We start from the raw sequence: 8,375 nt of genomic DNA on the forward strand, positions 1-8,375 counted from the left end.
ATATATGATAAATCTAACATATTTTCCCTTAATATATACATTGTATGTGTGTATTTATATTTATACGTACTTTTATTTTGAATTTGACTAAAAATTAAACAAAACAAAAAAACCTTAAAAATATAAAAATAAAAGGTAATAAAAAATGTTAATAAAAAGTAACATAGTAAAATACTAAGAATACTATTTTTCTCAACAATGCAATTTTGACTCAGTGCGACTTATACTCGGGTGCTTATTGTCTGGAAAATACTGTAAAAATGATGACATTTTCATTTTGTTTTAAACTGTCCCTATAAACATTATAAAGACAGAATACACTCTTGGTTCTTTTTTGCCATCAATGCTTCTATAAAGAACCTTAAACATCCAAGGAACCTTTTAAATGCAGAAAAGGTTCTTTATAGTCCAAAAAGGTTCTTTAGATTTTTTTTTTTTTTTTTTTTAAATGTTCTTTAAAATGGTTCTTTTAGCAGCTGTTCACTGAAAGGTTCTTTGGGGAACCGAAAATGGTTCATCTATGGCATCATTGCAAAAACACCCTTTTGGAACCTTTATTTTTAAGAGTGTAACCCCAGCAAGACGTGTCTCGCACATACAGCAGCAGCAGCACACACTCTTGAGAACTCCTTCATCCAGCGGGCCAACCTGACACATCCGATCTGCTTCACCAGACGTCACGCCGAAGGCTTAACGTCACACGCGGCCCACATCAAAGCGCATGCGCTGCGTCACAGAGCAGCTGCACCTCTTTCCATTTAAGACACGGTGGGTTCGGCTAAGTTTGGGGTGCGCTGGCAGGTATCTGTCCACCGGGGCCCCGTCTCTAAGAGGCTGACGCACGACAGGGGCCCGGGGTTCCTAGAGGGCCCTATCTAATTGGCCTGACCGCCAATTGCAGGCACGTAGACGACAATGAGTTTATTTATAAAGGTGCCGAAGACGCACAGGAAGAGAGAAAGAGAGATGCCCTTGGCCTATTTTGGCAGAGGTCGTCCCTGGATAGATCGCCAGGTCTAGAGAGACAAAGTCGTTTTGGTGACGTGCCACGAGGCGTCAGGATGCGTCTTTCTGAGTGCGAGCAATGCGGCCCGCCACACATTTCCAGGTCAGAGCAGGCGGACGACGTGAGCCGAGAGGAGAAAGAGACGTGCGCTGGAGCGTGCTGGGGCATCTGTTCTTTAATATGGTCTTGCACCAACACGGCTTATAGTAGAAAAATCACCGAATGCAATGTGAAACATTGCAAGCAGCTGAACGTATGCATCATTAATGCAGGATAATACCGTTGAGATGTTTATTCTGGCAGTGGAATGCGCAAGCTATTGTGGTCTCTTGTGTTGTGAAGGGTCTCTAATGGCACATTTGAAATTTGACTCAAGCTCTCGACTGACAGGATTACGAAAGGCCGAAGGACCAGTGGTCAGCACTGCGAAAAGCGCCACGGCTTTCTATGGGCAAAGATATTTTTACACTGCACTAATGCCACAGTTATGTCAGGCAACAACAAACACGCTAGACTCGCTCACATACACAAGAACTAGCACTGGTCATCTAGAATTACAGAAACTCAACTAAATTGACTATTTACTTTCTCATTCCTGGTAATATTGTGACTCATTAGTGCAAGTTTTTTCCAATATAAAAACAAAACTATTGACTTGCTTCGGCTAAATAACTTTCCTTTCCATCTGACGTCACCAAACCGTTGTTTTTCAACATCAACTTCAACCACCTGACTCCATTCTGGTATGTAACGGCCACTTTTTACAATTCGGTCAATTACGGATAAATAAAACTGGCCCAGTTTTATGTTATTTCTCATTAAATATCCTGTTTTACTCAGAAAGGTTTGAAGTTCACTAGACATTTCACCATTTTACAAAAACAGTAGTCATGTAGCATTGATTTTACATATATACATATATATAGAAAGAGAGATAGAGAATTCATATATATATATATAAATAATGAAAATAAATTATTTTTTAATAGAATCGTTTAACATTATTAAATAACTTATTACTAAAATATTATTATTATATAAATAAATATGTTACCATGTTTTAAAACAAAGTCAAAAACTATCAGTTTTGGTGATTTTAGTAAAACTTTCAGTTGCCTAATTTCGAATTTTCAATACATTTTTTCACCTAATATTTATATTTTAATTCTGTTTTCAATTACAAAAAAATATTTTATTTTATTTTTTCATATGTAAAGATCTGACTTTGATTAGTATTATTTTAGTATTTAATAATACTTTGATTTAACATTTATTTTATTTAAGTTCTCATTTAAATTTAATTTAATTTTTCATTTTATTTGCTTTTGTCATTTAAATATTTTTATTTAACTTTATTAATATTTTAAATTAACTTGAATTTTTTACATTTTAATTTTAGTTGAACATTTAGCCATTTCATATGCTTTTGTCTTTTAAATTTTATTTTTAATATTTCTATGTAACCAATTAATTATTACTTTAGTTTTAGTTACTATTTATATATTTTTATATATTATTTAAAATAATATATATTTTTATTTCTGCTTTTTTAATTACAAAATATTTCTTTTATATTTAAAGATCAAACCTTGATTAGTATTATTTTAGTATTTATTAATATTTTGAATTAATTTGTCTCTTTCAGCAACAAAAGTTGAACAGAAATATTAAATAATTAATTAAACTGACAAAAGCTTATAAAATGACTAAATGTTCAACTAAAATTAAAACTGAAAACATAAAAATACAAATCCTAAATATTAATAAATACTAAAATAATACTAATTAAAGTGTATGTGTATGTATGTATATGTATGTGTATATATATATATATACACACACACACACACACACACATATATACACACACACACACACACACACACACACACACACACACACATACATAAATATATACATAAATATACATACATATGTAAAAGGACAAAACTGTTGTTTCTATCATATGATGCACAAAACATTTCATTGTTTGATTAAACTGGAAAAACCGCTAGACTGCTGTTAAAACAGCTTTATAGTAAAAAAAAAAAAAAATACCAAAAAAAAAAAATATCGAATAATAATAGTAAAACAGTATAATAAATACACAACCAGCGTTTAATTTCCATGTGGGTGCATACCAAAACATTACTACATTTAAAATAAGAACCAGGCATGCCATGGCAGAAAGCGAGGAGGAATAAAACTTTACCAGATTCCCTCGGTGTTCCTGAGAGAGCTGGTGGAACGCGAGCGCGGTTTCATAACGATACTCATGGCCAAACGTGTGCGGTCGTCTCTCGCTTTTCTCTAGACCTCGTCAAAGTCCGTCCTGCTCCGTGATGGACATGCTCTCTGTGATAATCCAGCTCTGTGCTCAAACTCAGCGGCTGCAGTGAGAGTCTCTGTGTCTCTGTGTCTGCAGGCTAGTGAATATCACGTTTCTAGTCCTGCTCTCCTCCTCTACTTTCTTTTCCCTGGGTTGCAGTGGCCTAGCAGTGGGAGTGTGTGTGTGTGTTTATGTGTGTGTGTGTCGGAGGGGGGGATAAACCCTCAGGGTCCTGCATGTGTGTTTGTGCCGTATCTCAGCGAGGGAACCAGAGCGGGCGGCTTTAGGGAGCGGAGGGGGTGGAAATGCAGCTGGTGACGGCGTCAGAGCCCACTTCAGGACACACACACACACGCTAATCATGACAAGACAAGAACAACATGACCCACGGGAAAAGAAAAACCACCAATGAGGTCTCTTTAGCATCTCAAGTCATTCGCCAAGACTGCATTAAGATATAGAGAGCAAAGTGAGACTTTTAATTAAGCCGCTTGCTTCTCAGATGTTTCAAATTGCTCAAATTCACCAAAATATCAAAATCAGGGTTGTTTTTGTTAACTATAACTATTAAAACTACTTTTTGGTAACTGAAATGAATCAGAAATAAAATAAGTTAAATAGAAATATTAAAAAACGAATAAAAAAAATTACAAAAGCACATAAAATTAAAACTAAAATTAAAGAGAAAACCGAAAACATAAAAATACAGATTAATTCAAAATTTTAATAAATACTAAAATAATTCTAATCAAAGTCAGATATTTACATATGAAAAATAAAACAATATTTTTTATATAATTGAAAAAGCAGAAATAACATCTAATACAAATATTAGATGAAAACATTTATGAAATTAGAATTTGGCAACTGAAAGTTCTACTAAAATCACTAAAACTGAAGTAATAAATAATTCAAATTAAATAGAAATATTAGTTCTATTAATATTAGTTAGTAGTTAATTCAGTTAATTCAAAATATTAATATAAGATATATACAAAAAACACAACATCAAAGTCAGATCTTTTAATATGAAAACTAAAACTAAAATTTTTTTTGCAATTGAAGAAGCAAAAATATAAATATTAGAAATAAACGAAATTTAGAAATGCTGCCAAATAAGTTAAAATTCTAAAATTTGTCAAACTTAAAGTAATAAAGTTAAATACAAATGTATACTAATTAATAGGAAAATTAATTTAAAAAGCAGAAAAAATCTTAATATTAGATTTTAAAAAATTAATGAAAATTAGTCATTCTAAAATTACTAAAAGTAATTACATTAATAGTACTACATTAATTTCAAAAGAGAACTTAAAATAAAAAAACAATTATGTAAATTCAAAATATTAATAAATACTAAAAGTCAGATGAAAAATAAAACTATTTTTTGTAATTGAATAAGCAGAAAGAAATTTAAATATAAATATCAGATGGAAAAAATAAAAATTAGAAATTAGGCATCTGAAAGTTCTACTAAAATCGATCAAACTTAAAGTTGAATAAATTGAAAACTAAAAACTAAAACAAATTATATATATATATATATATATAATATTCCAATCTTCCAATAAAAGTTCATCTAAACATTTTTTACCCATTTAATTGGAAAAACCACATTTAAAGAGACAGAGATCTCACTATGAGCTCAAACATTTCTCATCAAACTCTTCCCACACTAAATCATCAGCTTTGGTTTCTATAATTTTAGGAGGAACATCTGAGAAGTCTCTGTAGAAAATTCCCATGATTCAAGGGTGTTCTGCATTGCTGTAAGGTGTTTTATGTGGTTGGCCCATGTGAGAGGGGAGAAAACACAGTATAAAAAAAGAAAGTGTGAGAGAGAACGAGCCTATTCATGGGAAAGCGATAGAGGAGGAGAAGAGCTGGAGTGTGAATGACAGTCTTGACAGGAGTCAGGAGATACAGAGGTGTTTCTGAATGCTTCAATGGACTCTACAAAGCTGTTGTGTTTTAACTACACTCTAATTGTGTTCTTAATACATATTCCGGTTCTCAATAGCCAAATTTAGAATACACAGCATTCATATTCGGTATGTAACACCTTCTTTCCAGCCACGCAACTACATCTTTTCTCTATAGACGTTTTTCCTGAACACGGAAGTAAGTCCGACTCTTAACTGAAAGAATGCTTTGCATTTCCGGTCTGCATTGTTTCTAGTCAAATTAGGGTATATTCCGAGCTAATAATCTAATGTTAAACCTATTAAAATGTTTTTAAAAAGCACATGGCTCCATAGCGCCATCACTTGGCAATGTCGCAATGACCGTCATTTGTCAGTGCCTCACTTTAACGTGTAGATGACAGGAAGCAGCGGACGTTATCTACATTAAAAACAGATGGACGCTATTTGAATGGGTTCCTATGGAAACCGGAACAGAAAAGCATTCAATCTGACGTTAGAATTCGTAATGGCAGCGCTCATCGTTTACTCAGGAAAAAGGTCTATATGCAGCCTTTATTTTTAAAAGGCTACACACTTCAACTTCCTCAAAGCTGAACTTGAGATGCTCTTACTGGCACTCTTAGATATGGGAATGCAATTGCATTTCCGTACATGCAAGTGTGTGTGAGTGATATTGCCCAGCAGACCGTATCTGATCTAATAAAAAGACTTACTGATCCATGAAGCAGCGCGTAACATCGCAGGATTTAGGTTGCGACACACACTTCTCAACTCTTCAACCCTAAACACACGTCCACATGAACCCCTGCTGACTTTAAACATGCCACTCAACATACATCCGTCATTACAGCCCACTCGGATTCCCAGCAGACAGTCTAATTAAAGCAATTAGCAGAGCAGATGTGACGTCGATCATAATAACTGGCCCGGGGACGACAGTAAACAACTTTTTTTCACTTATATTTTAGCCAGAAGCGACAGTTTAAAGTTAAAAATGTCTTAATGATGGATTTGCTTCTTACAAACATGCAGCTTTTTGCTTCACAAGATGTTAACTGATGGACTGGAATGGTGTGGATTACTTGTGGTTTACTCTGACGGCACCCATTCACTACAGAGGATTCATTGGTAAGCAAGTGATGTAATGCTGCATTTCTCCAAATCAGTCCTAAAATCAAACAAACTTCGATGTTTCATCATCTATAATGGCCAAACTTCACAAAAACAGGGTTTGTACTGATACTGTAAAATGAAATTCCAGGACTTTCAAGAACTTTTAAAGCACAGCTTTTTTGATTTTCAAGGCCTTCAATCAGAAATCTTACTTATGTCTTCTATTTCAAATTCTAAAAAATGAGAAATAGATAAATAAAAATATACTACTAAAAAAAACATTACTACTAACTTATTTCAAAGTATACTATACTTTTACTAGAGTAAAACCAAAAAATCCAATGATTAGTGATCCACGCTCTGAAGTTCCAATCTGCATCCAATATTTCACAAACTGCGCACAATCTGAATCAAATGATTCGCGACCCACACTCTGAAATTCCGATCTAAAACAAAAGATTTGCAAATCCGCTCAGGAGTTCCGATCTTAATCCAATGATTCACGATCCGCGCTCTGAAGTTCTGATCTAAATCCAATGATTCGCAATCCACGCTCCAAAGATCCAACCTAAAACAAAAGATTTGCGAACCTGCTCCAAAATTCTGATCTAAATCCAACGACTCACGATCCGCACTCTGAAGTTCCGATCTAAATCCAATCATTTCGCAATCTACACTCCAAAGATCCAACCTAAATCCAACGACTCACGATCCACGCTCCGAAGTTCTGATCTAAATCCAATGATTAGCGCTCCACACTCCAATCATCCAACCTAAATGATTCAAGCTCCAAATTTCCGATCTAAATCCAGTGATTCGCGATACACGCTACGAAGATCCAGTGTTAAGCAAAAGATTTGCGAATCCGCTCCGAAGTTCTGATCTAAATCCAATGATTTGCAATCCGTGGTCCAAAGATCCAACCTAAATCCAATGATTTGCGATCTGCGCTCTGAAGTTCCGATCTAAATCCAATGATTAGCGCTCCACACTCCAATCATCCAAACTAAATGATTCAAGCTCCAAATTTCCGATCTAAATCCAGTGATTCGCGATACACGCTACGAAGATCCAGTGTTAAGCAAAAGATTTGAGAATCCGCTCCGAAGTTCTGATCTAAATCCAATGATTCGTAATCGTTGTTCTGAAGTTCCGATCTAAATAATGATTTGTGAACCATCATTTCAGATCAGCATTAAGAGCATGGATCGCAAATCATTTAATTTAGATCAGGACTTCAAATTGCGTATCGCATATCACTTGATTTGAATCATTCAATTCACAATATTATTCACAAACCCGTTCTGATCTAAATCAAATGATTCGCAATAAGAAAACTGAAGTTCCAATCTAAGTCTAATGTTTTCATGATACGCAAAGTTCCAATCTAAATCAAATGATTTGTGATATGCGATTTGAAGTCCCGATCTAAAACAAGTGATTTGCGATACGCGATCCATTTGGAGTGCTTTGATTTTTGCGATGCAATGGTTTAACTGATTCAAAGTTTCGAAAAGGTCTGTTTCACCCATATGCTTTTTAAAATCATTACAAGCAATGTTGAAATTTGAAAATGAATGGCTCTTTTAATTTGATCTGGTTGCTAGTGAATCTCTTGAAATTAATGATCGAAGTCATGAGTTTGAATAAATCGGAGCGGTTCCAGCGTAAATCACTCAACTGATTTGGTTCATCTGTTCCTCTTTTCCAGGTTTTCCAGGCCTTTAATTTCAAAGAGTCAAATTCAAGTACTTTAAGCACTTTGTACAAACCCTGCAATAAACATACTCAGATTAAACTATAAACTTCAGCAAACACCCAGAAACCTATCTTGATCGCATGAACCACATATTAAGAGAAAAAAAAAAACTTAAAATAGACATACAGACAGCCCGTCAAATTAAATGTAAATTCATTATATGATAATGTTGCCTGCATGACTGATACAATCATAGAAAGTCATAAAAATCCATTCACTGCCTCCTGATCATTCTTGGCAACA

The sequence above is a fragment of the Garra rufa genome, chromosome 23 (genome assembly GCF_049309525.1).
Source record: "Garra rufa chromosome 23, GarRuf1.0, whole genome shotgun sequence".
Lineage (NCBI taxonomy): Eukaryota > Metazoa > Chordata > Actinopteri > Cypriniformes > Cyprinidae > Garra > Garra rufa.